A 15,262-nucleotide genomic window follows, 5' to 3' on the forward strand; every position below is an offset into this window, starting at 1 on the left:
GTCTGTTACCATGGAGACACATAGGTTTGCATAGAAGCTGTAGAAACCAAACAATAAGAATTTTTTAATTAAAACCTATTGCAAGCTGCTTCATTTTATATGCATTGGCACAATAAAATAAACGTATTTGCCAAGGTGGACAAAGCCTTTAAAGGGGTAGGCCATGAATATGTGATCAGTCGTGGTCCGACTCCCAACATCCTTCTGATCAGCTGTTTTGAAGGGGCCACAGCACTTGTACGAGCGCTGCTTCCCCTTTATTTCTACTTGCTCACCCTGAATCGTTGAGGCACTTGTAGTGGCGGGTCACTATAGTACAGACTTCTATTCACTTGGGAGAAGGCTGTAATACTGTGAACTGCCGCTACAAGTGTCGACGATTCACAGTGAGCAAGTAGAAATGAAGGGAAAACAGCACTCGTACGAGTGCTGCGGTCCCTTCAAAACACACTGATAAATGGGGGTGTCGGGAGTTGGTCCCCGACTGATCACATATTGATGGCCTATCCTGAAGATAGGCCATCAATTTTTTGGCACTGGAAAACCCCTTTAAAGCTGGAGCTACGAAAGCTATGTGAGCTCAGCTGTACTGTCACACTATGCAGGTCGCATGATGTGATTTGGGTGCTACTTTAGTTGTGTGACTTTTTGAGGAGAATTTTTGTGTAAATTCCATTATCTTCTATGGAGTGTAAACATCACAGCAGGAGCTAAATGTCGGCAGTAATCTGATTGGAGGTCTACAGTATCCACCATCTCTCCTGATAGAAGGTTTATCTATAAAGATAATTCAGCAGGATGCATATTGACCCTTTAAGGATCGGTATAATATTTTTGTTTTCTGTCTCCTCACATTCCCTCAGCAATAATTGTTTTATTTTTACATTGATTTAGCCTTATTTGATGAGTTGTATTTTTTTTTAAAACTGCTTTGGGGGTACATATAAGTTAGTATTAGTTGATTAGAATTTTATTTGCATGCATATTTTTATTATTTTTACTTTGGGTAAATGCTGTTAAATAACTTAAAGTAGTTTTCCACTTTCGACAACCCTTTTTTTTAGAAGGGTTTCCTAAAGTTGATCACAAAGTGTTATGATGCCCCAGCGATCAGCTTTGCGAGAATTAAGCAAGTGTTCAATTTCGCTACAGTGCCCCCACAGGGAAAATTAGAGCATTACATGTTGCTCGTTGAAATCAATGAGCAATATCTGTGCTGGGTCCTCACATCTCCACTGGCTTATATATGAGGCTCATGTATAGGGGCCCCTTCTATCAACAGATTAAATTAAATTTCAAAGACTTATAGTTATAAACCATGTCTACCCTGAAGCTAATGTTATGTACTCAAATCCCCAAAAAGTTTAATGCTCAATGGGATTTCAATGATATTGGCCATACAGTGTATTTTTGAGGTGGGAAATTTGGATTGAAAGTTCTTCTGGTGGTGGGGGACAAGAGATGTGGGTGAGCCCTAAATAGAGGTCAATAATAGTAATAAATACATAATACTGTGAACGGAAATGGAGATGGATCAGCTTAGGTCATTTGCCTTGTGTGTCAATTTAATATCTCATTCACGTGTCTTCTTGGGTTACGTGCTCTTCAGTAAAGGCATGGCTGGAATTTTCTTTATGTGAAATGGCCACTTAATTTGCAGTATTTCCTGCAAGCCGATGATACTCAGGTTAAAGTGCACTAGGGCCTGGGCTAGTTTGTGAATTCCTGTGCTATATTCCTTTCATGTGAATAGTGATCTACATATGTGAAAGCCTCGGGCTGCCTGCCATGGGCTCAGACCTTTATATTAGGAGAGCTCCCTTCTATTTTTATGCTCATTAGCAGTTTAGTAAAGCTCACGGCATCTCATTACCTCATATCTGTGTCACTTTATGGCTATTTCAGTAATGACTAATTACACGTTGACACCATTCATGAAAATGCCTTGCTTATACCAAATACCATTGCATAATAGTAATAATAGAAATACCAAATTTACATAATATGGCTTAATTAACGTATCGTGTTAATGTTAAAAGGGTTCTCCGCTTTGAACAATCCCTACTTGTTAGAAGGGTCCCTTGACAATAAGCAGATCATAAAGTGTCTCCCTGATGGAGCCCCAGCGATCAATCTGTAAGAAAACCTGGCAGTACGTGTTCATTTTCCCTGCAGTGCCACCACAGGAGAGATTAGGTATTACACAGTGCCCATTCATATCAATGTGTTGTTTGTGTAATGCAGGACAGGACAGGTCCTCCAGAGATAGAGATGGTCTCCACTCAGGCCAAGAAATGAGAATCCTCCTCATTACATAACTATTGGCTCAACATTCATTCGGCCAACAGTTATTTGCATCGACTCCCCTTTATACAGTAAATGTATGCTCGCTCTGTGCATTTTTATTTCAATGGGAAGAGGGACATAATAGAAACCTCTCGAAGCAGCTTATTTCCCATGGGAACCAAGGATCCAGGGTCCGGATCCCACTGGAACAATTGGTGCTGGCCGAGCTTTATCTTGTGTGGGTGGGCAACTTTAGGTCTACCTTACAAAGTAACTCCTCCTTATGTGGAAACATACATACAAAAACAAAAACATTCCCAGTTCTTAACCCCTTAATACCGAAGGTATTTAAAATCTTAATGACCGAGTAATTTTTTTAAGTTTTTCCATCGTTGCATTCAAAGAGTTATAACTTTTTATTTTCCCGTTGACATAGCTGTATAAGGTCTTATTTTTTACGGGACAAGTTGTATTTTTTAATAGCACCATTATGGGGTACATATAATTTATTGATTAACTTTTTATTGACTTTTTTGGTGGGGTAGAGTAAAAAAATGTCACCATACTTTTTTGCGTCTTTAATTTAGGGTATGTTCACACGGCCTATTTACGGACGTAATTCGGGCGTTTTTGCCCCGAATTACGTCTGAAAATAGCGCCTCAATAGCGCTGACAAACATCTGCCCATTGAAAGCAATGGGCAGACGTTTGTCTGTTCACACGAGGCGTAATTTACGCGCCGCTGTCAAAAGACGGCGCGTAAATAGACGCCCGCGTCAAAGAAGTGACCTGTCACTTCTTTGGCCGTAATTGGAGCCGTTATTCATTGACTCCAATGAATAGCAGCGCCAATTACGCCCGTAATGGACGCGGCGTTCAAGCGCCTGCACATGCCGTTACGGCTGAAATTACGGGGATGTTTTCAGGCTGAAACATCCCCGTAATTTCAGCCGTAACGGACGCCCTCGTGTGAACATACCCTTACCGTTTACCATGTCATATAAATAACATAATAACTTTATTCAGTGGGTTGTTACGATTGCTGCGATATCATATTTATATTGTTTTTTTATGTTTTACTACTTTTTACACAGTAAAAACACTTTTTTTTCAAAATTATTTGTTTTTGTGTCTCCATATTTGAAGTCAGAACTTTTTTATTTTTACGCCGATACAGCTGTATAAGGGCTTTTTTTGCGGGACAACTTGTAGTTTTTATTGGTACAATTTTGGAGTACATGCGACTTTTTGATCACTTTTTATAAACTCTTTTTGAAGACAGGATGAACAGAAAATAGCAATTCTGGCATTGTTTTTTATTTATTTTTTTATGGCGTTCACCGTGCGGGTTAAGTAATATAATTGTTTTATAGTTGGGGTCGTTACGGACACCGTGGTACCAAATATGTGTAATTATTTACTTTTTTTCATAATAAAGTATTTTGTAAGGGGAAAAAATGGGTTTTCATTTTTTTTTTATTTGGGACTTTTTATTTATTTATTTCAAACCTTATGAAACCTTTTAAATTTTTTTTTTTAGTCCCACTAGGGGACTTTACTGTGCGATCCTTTGATCACTTTTATAATACACTGCAATACTACCATATTACCCTGGACCTGGGGGTCTTTGTTAGGCCCCCGGCTGCCATAGAAACCTTTGACACCCCGCAATTGCATTGCGGGATGCCAGTGGGGTGAGAGGGGGAGGCCCCTCCCTCCAAAACCACTTAGATGCGGGGCATCTGAGGGGTTAAATATGATCGGAGACCACTGCTAGTAATTTCTAATCGTTGCCCTGAAGCCCGAGGCTGTTTGCAACAGCATGGGCTTCAGGAGATCCCCGTCCGATGCGGGAAAAGCTCTTCTGAAGTGCCACTGTGAAAAGGTGGTGCTTCAGAAGAACTACACCGAACGGCCACCGTAAAAAGGCTATACGGCGGTCGGTAAGGGGTTAATAGAGGAATCGAGGCAAAAACTGGCCTGTTCTAGATAGAAGACCCCATTGGTGGAGGCCGAGAAAGGCACCAACACGAGATTTCGAATACTAAAAATCTCTAACACAACAGTGTAAGGAAAGTGTCACTGATTGAAATTTTTCTTTGTTTAGAATGTTATGTCAGGGTTCTTATCATTGATCTTCAGATCTCTAGGAATCCACCAATGAGATCTACTGATTTATCTATATGACATGTCAGAAGGTTTTTTTTATTATGAATTTAGCTTATAATGAGAAGGTTCTCTATGAATTAATTTAAACTTTTTCAAAAACTCCAGCAAAAAATTATCATGTGTCACCCTCAAATACCCTCAGTATTAATCCTTCCACAAGTTTTGTGGGGTCGGGTGCTAATGTTGGGGGAGAAGGTCTGGCTCGCAATTAATAGGTGTTAGATGGGTTTGAGGTCAGGGCTTCGTGCAGCCACTTGTGTTCCTCCATACCAATCTTCTCATCCCATGATTTTATAGTGTTCGCTGTGTGCACAGGAGATCAGTCATACTGGAACCGCAAAGACCCGAAACCCAAACTTTTACCACAAGGTTAAAAGCTACAATTGTTTAAAATGTTTTTATATGCTGTAACTGGAAAAAAGGGTCCGAACCCTGTGCCCCAGACCATTATTCCTCCTCCACCAAATGTTAGAGTTGGCACTATGCATGCCAGTGGGTAGCATTCTCCTAGCATCCGTTAAACCCAGATTCCTCCATCAGACTGCCAGATAGTGAGCCGTAATTCATTACTCCAGAGAACATGCTGCTCCAGAGTCCAGTGGTGACGTGCTTTACAGCACTGGAGCCGACACTTGGCATTGTGCTGTGACCATGGAAGCCCATTTCATGAATCTCCGAACGCACAGTTCTGTTACTGATGTCACTTCCAGAGACCATATGGATCTCTGTAGTGAGTTATACAACAGAGGATAGTGGATTTTCATGTGCCACATGCCATGCATGAAGAGCTTCAACCCCTGCTTTCCTACTATGAGGGTATGTTCACACACTGAGTCAAAAATGTCTGAAAATACGGAGATGTTTTCCCTTGAAAACAGCTCCTGATTTTCAGATGTTTTTTAAGCCACTCGCAATTTTCGCAGCGTTTTTCTTACGGCTGTTTTTGGAGCTTTTTTCAATAGAGTCTATGAAAAAAAGCTCCAAAAACATCCCAAGAATTGTCCTGCACTTCTGTTTTGCGGCCGTTTTTCAAAAAGGCCACGTAAAAAAATGGCCCATTGGAACAGAAGGACGATTTTCCCATTGATTTCAATGGGCAGATGTTTGGAGGCGTTCTGATTTTTTACGGTCCGAAAACACTGTGTGAACATACCCTTACATTTCTCAACATGCAAAGGAGTCATGAGCGAGGTATTTTATACTTTCTTGTAAATTGGCTGCTAAGGAGCAAGGTGCCCAAACACAGTGGTCATACAAGGGCCCTCTGCTAGTTGGCTCCTCAAGTCACGCCTTTTATGAAGAAACTTCACCAGGACAGGCATGGAGATCAGCGTCAAATTCCTGCTCTGTTGTCTGTTCCATGCAGTTTGTGTATCCTTCCCTAATCTTACTTTTTGGCAGTGCAAAGGTTTTTTTGGCATAAAGAAAACTTTCTGCATGTATTACAGGGTTCTGCTGCTTACTCCGGGCACAAGAACATGGTCAATATTGCTATTAAAATATTTTAGATCTTTGCAGAAATATTTTGATCTACCGTAAGACGCTGCTTAACTATTCTTTAAACAAACACTTTTTCCTTCGGATAAATCTTTGGCCAACAGGAGACTTAACAGGGTTTGCATAAATCCTCAGTAATGATTGAAAAACACAGTAAATTGGCTTATGTAAGAAAAGATCTGTCTGTTAGAAGTCCGACTGTCTTGCCTAGAAAACGTCCTTGTCCAGTTCAGTTTCTCTAGCTAATCCGAGCCGGACCTTGCCAAATATCTGTATACATTGTTGAGACGCTGGCATTGGGTACTGCTTCACCGAAATGTCTCCCTCCTGTTTATCACAGACAAACGTTACACTTGCCAAGTCCGGAGACTGCTGGGCTCCGACTTCACATAATTTAAATGGTTATTAATTTATTTTTCATTCCCTTATGCATAGCTCACAGTCATAGGGTTCCTTCACCATAAACAGCTAACATATGTAATGGTGACTGGATATAACGTGGCCAATATAAAATTACATACTGTCAAGAAATGGGTGGCACCTTGAAGAGTACATGACCAGTGTCCGTACGTTCCAGCCATAATGCTCGAAATCATGTAGTCTACTTTATTAGGTAAGTTTAGTCAAACGCTCTTTGAGACAACCACCAAAACTTACGTGGCTGTATTACCTACATGCCAATGAAACCTCTTTAAGAAGACCACCCCTGATCTAGACCAGATTTTTCTGTTTCATCCAAGACCACCACAAATGCAAAAGAACACACTGATTTCGATGGCCATGCATGCTCGGACAGCCCCCACTGAGGGCTCGCTTACCAGCCTTACTTGTGGTCTGTTACGAAGCGGGTTTAGTGCACCCACTAGGCCGTACCGCCGTAGCGGGGAGGCAGCTGGCCAAACAACAGGAAACCCCAGTAATACAATGTCCCGCACAAGGGTACCTGGATAGTCCAGACGGTGGCCGCAGCTCTGGCACTGATGGAGATGGGTGCAGCAGATAACGCCAAACGTGGCGGATGACACAAGAGTCGCAGGTTGCTCCAGACGTGGCGGATTCCTCCGGACGTGGCAGATGACACAGGACGTGGCAGATTCCTCCGGACGTGGCAGATGACACAGGACGTGGCAGACTTAATACTAAAGGCACAGCAGGGGAAACAGGAACAGGTAACAAGGCACGGGTAACAACTGGAACGGGAAACACTAAGGGACCATTTGCAAGACAGATTGGGAAAACTAACAACGCTCAGGCAAGGATCAGAAGGCCTGGGGCCTTCTTATAGACCAGGAAATTATGGCAATTGATAATGATGACGACTTCCTTTGTGCGCGCGCTGGCCCTTTAAGGCCGGGCACGAGCGTGCACGCGCACCCTACGGGACCCAGCAGACCAGAGCGGAAGTGAGCGCTGGCGTCTCCTAGGAAGGAGATGGGGGCCAGCACTCACGGATCCATGGCTGCGGACGTCGGGAGGTGAGTAAACCTGACGGCCCGCGGCCATGGACCCTACAGTATTACCCCCCTCTTACGCCCCCTCTTCTTGGGGCCAGAGCAAAAGAGGAATTTCTTAATAAGCGCAGGGGCACTGAGGTTCTCTTCTGGCTCCCAGGACCTCTCCTCAGGACCAAACCCTCTCCAGTCCACCAAATAGAAAGTCCTTCCTCCTACCCTCTTGCAGTCCAGGATCTCCCTCACCTCGAAATATATCAGAAGAACCGCTGGGAGCAACTGTGGAACTAGAAGTCTTGCTGTAGCGGTTCAGGACCACTGGCTTCAGGAGGGACACATGAAAGGAGTTGGGGATTCCGAGGGTAGGAGGCAGCCGCAGCTTATAGGAGACAGGGTTGATCTGTTGCAGAATCTCGAAAGGACCAAGGAACCTGGGAGCAAACTTGTATGAAGGCCCCTTCAAGCAAATGTTCCGAGAGGACAGCCAGACTTTAGTCCCCGGAAGATACTGAGGCGGCTCTCTACTCCTAGTATCTGCTCTTCGCTTCATGCGATCGACTGCCAGTAAAATAGAGGATCGGGTCTGTTGCCAGATTTGCAAAAAGTCCCCATAAGCAGAGTCAGCAGCGGGTACTTGAGATGTGGTCGACACTGGAAGAGGGACTCTAGGATGTTGACTGTACACAATGTGAAATGGAGTGGAAGTGGTGGACTCACTTGTGTGGTTGTTGTATGAGAACTCGGCCCATGGAAGAAGCTGTACCCAGTTATCGTGCTGTGAAGAGATGAAGTGGCGGAGATCATTCTCCATGATCTGGTTGATCCTCTCAACTTGCCCATTGGACTGGGGGTGATAAGGTGAGGAAAAGTCCAATCTCACATCCAGGAGTTTACAGAGGGCTCTCCAGAACTTTGAAGTAAACTGAACCACCCGATCTGACATGATGTGAAGAGGCAAGCCATGCAAGCGAAAGATGTGTAGAATGAAGAGACTCGCCAGACGAGGAGCAGAAGGTAGGCCGGTCAGCGGGATAAAATGTGCCATCTTAGAGAACCGGTCCACCACCACCCAGACAGTGTTTCATCCTGCTGAGGGGGGAAGGTCTGTGACAAAGTCCATCGCAATGTGCTGCCAGGGGGCATTAGGTACAGGCAGAGGTTGAAGCAGACCGGCAGGCTTGGAGTGAGTAACTTTGTTAGTGGCACACACCATGCAAGAAGAGACAAAGTCCAGAACATCTTTAGGTAGCGTGGGCCACCAGAAGTGGCGAGCAATCAGGTCTGGGGTTTTACGGACACCAGTGTGCCCAGCTAGTTTAGAACTGTGTCCCCAGCGGAGAATTCTCCTGTCTGCCAACTGAACAAAAGTCCTCCCCGGAGGGATGTCTCTAACCTGCAGAGGATTAGCAGTGACAATGCAGGACGGGTCTATGATAGTCTGAAGGGACTCCACCGTGTCTTCCGTCTCAAACTATCTGGACAGGGCATCGGTCCTCACATTCTTGTCCGCGGGACGGTAGTGGAGCACAAACTGGAAATGGGTGAAGAACAGCGACCACCTGGCTTGAAGGGGATTCAGTCATTGTGCAGACTGAAGGTAGGTAAGGTTTTTGTGGTTGGTGAAGATCAGGATGGGGTGAGCAGCGCCCTCTAGAAGATGTCTCTACTCCTCCAGAGCCAATTTGATGGCCAGTAGCTCCCGATCTCCAATAGAGTAATTGCGCTCAGCAGAAGAAAAAAGTCTTGAGTAGTAGCCACATACTACCGCCTTTCCTTTGCAGCTCCTCTGGAACAGAAGTGCACCTGCACCAACAGAGGAAGCGTCCACTTCTAGTGAGAACTGCCGAGATACGTCAGGATGATAAAGGATCGAAGCTGAAGTGAAGGCTTTCTTGAGGCTAATAAAGGCGGACTCTGCCTCTGGAGTCCACACCTTGGCGTTCACACCCTTCTTTGTAAGGGTAGAGATGGGAGCCATCAGAGAAGAGAAGTTAGGTATAAACTGCTGGTAAAAATTGGCGAATCCCAGGAACCGCTGTATGGCCCTTAAGTCTTGAGGACGTGGCCACTCCAGGACAGCCCTCACTTTCTCAGGATCCATCTTGAGACCCTGATCCGAGATGATGTAGCCCAGGTAGAGCAGAGAACTCTTCTCAAAGACGCACTTCTCCAGCTTGGCGTATAAATGATTCTCCCTTAGTCGCAGTAGAACCTGACGGACATGCCTCCGATGAGTCGTCGGATCTGGGGAGAAAATCAAAATATCATCAAGATAAACAACAACACAGATATAGAGGAGATCTCGGAAGATATCATTAACGAACACCTGAAACACTGCGGGAGCGTTACACAGTCCGAAGGGCATCACTAGGTATTCGTAGTGCCCGTACCCGGTGTTAAATGCCGTCTTCCATTCATCACCCCGGCGAATCCGGACTATATTATAAGCCCCACGCAGGTCTAGCTTAGAAAAATGTTGGCTCCTCGTATGCGATCAAACAGCTCAGATATAAGTGCCAATGGGTATTTGTTCTTGACCGTGATCTGGTTGAGACCACGGTAGTCAATGCAGGGTCGAAGGGATCCGTCCTTCTTTTTAACAAAGAAGAATCCAGCCCCGGCCGGGGAGGAAGACTTTCGTATGAAACCCCTCTCCAGATTCTCATTGATATAGGCCGACATGGATAGAGACACAGGCAAGGAGAGAGGATATACTCGGTCACGCGGGTAGAGGCATTAGGAACCAGTTCAATGGGGCAGTCATAGGTCCGATGAGGAGGCAGTGTCTCAGCCTCCCTTTTGCTGAAAACATCTGCATATTGAGCAAACTGTGGAGGCAGTCCCACCAATGACTGAGGCAGAGGAGGCTTGACAGGATGGATCTGCAACAGACAACGACCATGGCACATGGAGCCCCATTGGAGAACCTCTCCAGATTGGGGCATGTAGTCGAAGCCAAGGCATTCCCAGTAGAACAGAATTGCTGGCCTTGGGCAAAACAAGGAAAGAAATTAATTCAAAATGAAGGACTCAAACCTGGAGCTTCAACGGCTTGGTTTTAGAAACGATGGGATCAGGCAGAGGCAGTCCATTAACTGAGGCAACAGCCAAAGACGTCTCTAGGGGGACAGTGGGCAGCTGAAGACGATCCACAATCTCTCTCTGGATGAAATTTGCTGCAGAACCAGAGTCAAGATAGGCAGAAACTTGATGCGTCCTCTCGCCGGATACTAGGGTCACAGGAATAGTCAGCTTGAAACTAAATGCTTTATTAGGTACCGTTCCATCTAGGGTTGTCTCTCCAATCAGTCCTAGGCAATGGGGTCTCACTGGCCTCTGGGGACACAGGCGCACAATATGGCCTCTGAGGCCGCAATACAAACAAAGTCCAGAAGTGCGTCTGCGTTGTCTCTCCTGGTTACACAATCTGACATAGTTACTCTGCATCGGATCCTCTGGTGGGACGACTGAGGAGGATTGCTGGAAAGTAGAATCCAGCCTAGGAAGCTCTCTCCCCCGGAGAACCTCTTGGGAACGCTCCCGGATCCTCATGTCAACCCGGGAGGCGAGTAGGATAAGATTGTCCAGGGTAGATGGCAGATCGCGAGCAGCCAGCTCGTCCTTGATCCCTGAAGACAGTCCCTGCAAGAATGTGGCCACCAAAGCCTCGTTGTTCCAGGTCAATTCAGCAGCCAGGATACGGAACTGAATGGCATACTAGCCCACGGAGAGGTCTCCCTGGTATAGGCTCAGCAAGAATGCAGCAGCCGAAGAAACCCTCCCAGGTTCCTCAAAGATCGAGCGGAAGGTCTGTAAGAGGCACTGCAAGTCACGGGTCTCTGGTCCCTGATGTTCCCACAGAGGATTAGCCCATGCCAGGGCTTTGCCAATAAGGAGAGAGATGATGAAGGCGATCCTGGCATGTAGTCTGAAGTGGATCAGGCACTGATTCAAGAATCCACTGCAGGTCATCGGGTCTCCGTCATAGCGTGGAGGTAGCGGCAAAAAACAGGGGAGATTGGTACCGGTACAGACAGGAGGTGCAGCAGGAGGAACAGCAGGAATGGGTGCGTTGACGACTGTGGTTGGAGCAAGCAGCCGATGGGCAATGGCGTTCACCGACAGGAGGAGTTGGTCTTGTCGTGACTGGAGATCCTCCATCTCGGCCAGCATGGCTTGTGTCGTCAAAGTCTCAGGTTGACCAGCAATGTCCATGGCCTGAGCGTACTGTCACGAAGTGGGTTAGTGGACTCACTAGGCCATACCGCCGTATCGGGGAGGCAGCTGGCCAAACAACAGGAAACCCCAGTAATACAATGTCCTGCACAAGGGTACCTGGATAGTCCAGACGGTAGCCGCAGCTCTGTCACTGATGGAGATGGGTGCAGCAGATAACGCCAAACGTGGCGAATGACACAGGAGCCGCAGGTTGCGCCAGATGTGGCGGATTCCTCCGGACGTGGCAGATGACACAGGACGTGGCGGATTCCTCCGGACGTGGCAGATGACACAGGGCCTGGCGGATTCCTCCAGACGTGTCAGAAGACACAGGACGTGGCGGATTCCTCCGGACGTGGCAGATGACACAGGACGTGGCAGACTCAATACTAAAGGCACAGCACGGGAAACAGGAACAGGTAACAAGGCACGGGTAACAACTGGAACGGGAAACACTAAGGGACCATTTGCAAGACAGACTGGGAAAACTAACAACGCTCAGGCAGGGATCAGAAGGCCTGGGGCCTTCGTATAGACCAGGAAATCGTGGCAGTTGATAATGATGACGACTTCCTTTGTGCGCGCGCTGGCCCTTTAAGGCTGGGCACGAGCGTGCGCGCGCACCCTACGGGACCCAGCAGACCAGAGCGGAAGTGAGCGCTGGCGTCTCCTAGGAAGGAGATTGGGCCAGCGCTCACGGATCCATGGCTGTGTGCGTCGAGAGGTGAGTAAACCCGACGGCCCGCGGCCATGGACGCTACATGGTCTATGTTTTCTACATACCAGTAAAACGTTTTCAAAAGGTTACCTATTTGAGAAGACAACCTAGACCAGATTTTCCTGTGGTGACTTTTCAACTCTCTTATATCATATGTATTTTAGCCCTCATCTTTGAGAGGACCACCCCTCTAGAAGACCATTGTTCCCTACAATTTAGGGTGGTTGTCTCAAAAAGTGTTTAGCATTTTGGTTCCTGTTTATGAAACTCTCAGTAAAATTGTGGGGGTTCAGCACTCAAGACCCCAACAAATGCAAATAGACTACCACTGATATGCAGCAGACAATGCATACTCGGTCTGGTCTGAATTACACTACCGTATTTGTGGTTCGTGTTTCCTACATACAGTGAAACATTTAGAAAAGACCACCACTTTGAGAAGACCACTCTTCTAGAAGACCGTTTTTCACAAAAATGTCACTTCAAAGAGGTTTTATAAAATGTAGGTTAAAAATATTTTCTGCAAATATGGCCGTGTGAACAAGTCCCATATGGAATATACAACATAACATCTCAATTTTAACTATGACGATTAGAGCCAAGTGATGATGAGGATACAGAAAATATTATTCCCATCTGCTATTCATTATTTGAGCACCATTAGTATTGGACATGGTTTTACTCAATAAGCCAAAACTGTCGAGTATTTCCTGTGTTCCCCGCAGCAGTTTTATTATTCCTCGGTAGGCTTAGTAAGAGAAGGGAATGGGACATTTGTAAAAAAAAAAATTGTCTCATATTAGTCAAATGTAAAGGGTCCTCTGAGGTCATCAATAAATGTATTATATTTTCTTTCTTCGAAGTGGCCTATAATTCAATTGAATTCTAGGCCGGAATTTGCAGCAATGATAGGGGCACAAACATGCGCTAGTATTATCCTTGCGTGAAACTGGGATAAATCTGTATTCAGCATGCACCCACATTTGAAGTATCTGGGCTCCGTACAGTAAAATGCTAAATGCCCCTGGGCTCTCTCTTCATCGTTTCCCCATCCTCCATCTGGGAGGATCATATGGGCATTATGAGGGGTAAAGATCTTAAAGATTTTGTAATCTGTGGCCCTTCTGGAAGTAAATTAAGAAGGAATATTATAACTTTTAAGCATCGTTACTGATCCATACTATACTTTTATGGGTCCCATGCTTGCATAATATTACCTCTGAAATATGTCCTGTTTATATGGTAAAAGTGTGTGAGTCCCATGTAGTGGCCGAGGACAGGCCAGTTTTATAGAAAATGGGTCAATAAAAAAAGGAAGGTCACATATACACTAATTACCAATATTTTTAGGCCCGAATACTGCCTTATAAAATAATACTTTAATACTGTACCTAAAAAAAACCTCCGTACTGTATACAAAAAACACTACTACCATATGGTGCCCACATATTGCCCTATATTTCTCATATAATACTGTTGTGCTCCCGACTACTGGAACTGACAACATGAAGCTCACCATATAGTGTCAAATAATATGCAGTGTCCAAGTAATACTGTAGTAAAGAGCCAACATAATACAGTCATAACCAGTTGAATGGTCTACTCTTTGATTGCTCCTGGGGGTCCAGTCCCTGGAGGGGCAGACAAAAAAGGGTGCCTTGGGCAATCGTCCAGCTTGCCATACTCTAAAACTAGCTTTAGGCAAAGGGCAGATTAGGCTCGATTCACATTGCATTATTTTCCTTACGTCAGAGGCATACGTCGGGAGGAGTACCGATGTATACCTCAGACGGAAGATAGTGTCGTATCCCACTGTAGAGGCATACAGTGGGATACGTCACCTGAACTACCCAGGCAGAGGGCTGCTTGAAGTGCTGTGCCCAGAGAAGCCCCTGACATCACTGTTCATATATGGATAGTGATGACAGGGTGCTTTCAAGTAGAAATGTTTAGCCATTGCAAGTGCTCTGACAGGGAACTCCTGTCTTGGTAAAGCCCTTGACGTCACTGTCCATATATAGAAGGTAATGTTAGGAGCTTTAAGTTCCCAGAATCCCCAGCCAAAGCGTCAGCAATGCTCTGGCCAGAGATTCTGCTCCTGGAGGAGCTCCTGACATCATTATTCTAATATGAACAATGACGTTAGGAACTTTGAGATGCCGGAATCCCCACCCAGAGAGCAAAGCTCTGGCCGGGGATCCGCTCCTGGAAAAGCCCCTGACGTCACTGTCCATATATGGACAGTGATGTCAGGGGCTCCTATATTTCTGGAGTACTCGGTCAGAGCGCTTCCGATGCTTATATGGATAGAAACGTCAGTGGCTTCCCCAGGGCCGGAGCGCTACCTGATGCTCTGCCCCTTGACTCCGGCCCTAGTGAAGCTCCCCAAGGTGAATGTTTAACCTCTGACGGATGCCATTCAGTGGCATCCGCCACACATAGGCTTACATGTTAAAAAAGTATACTGTACGGTATACTTTTTTTTGGTGATACCTCAGTATGGAATAGCGTAGCCTACTACGTTATTCCAGCCTCAAAAAAAAGTATTCTATCGTATACCAGCCCAACGCAGGCCAAAAGGACACTTTTTTGGCTTCCGTTGGGCTAATAGAGCCCTATGGACACATTTAGCGTGTACATCAGTAGGTGTCTGATACTTACATGCTAAACAAAGGGCTAAAATGCAATGAGAATGAGGTGCCAAAATTATATTCAGTATCTTAAAGAGCTCACATAATAAAGTCATATATCGGGCTCCCACATTAAACTATAATTCAGTTCCTAAATAATACCACCATGCACCGCTAAAAAATACTGAGTGATTGTATTTTGCTCCTGGGATCCCCAAACTTTAGAGCCTCCTCGGAAATGAGGGCTCTTGGCAACGGCCCAGTTTGCCAGCCCCAAACACCAGCAGTGCCTC

Source organism: Rhinoderma darwinii, chromosome 1 (genome assembly GCF_050947455.1).
Source record: "Rhinoderma darwinii isolate aRhiDar2 chromosome 1, aRhiDar2.hap1, whole genome shotgun sequence".
NCBI classification, from domain to species: domain Eukaryota; kingdom Metazoa; phylum Chordata; class Amphibia; order Anura; family Rhinodermatidae; genus Rhinoderma; species Rhinoderma darwinii.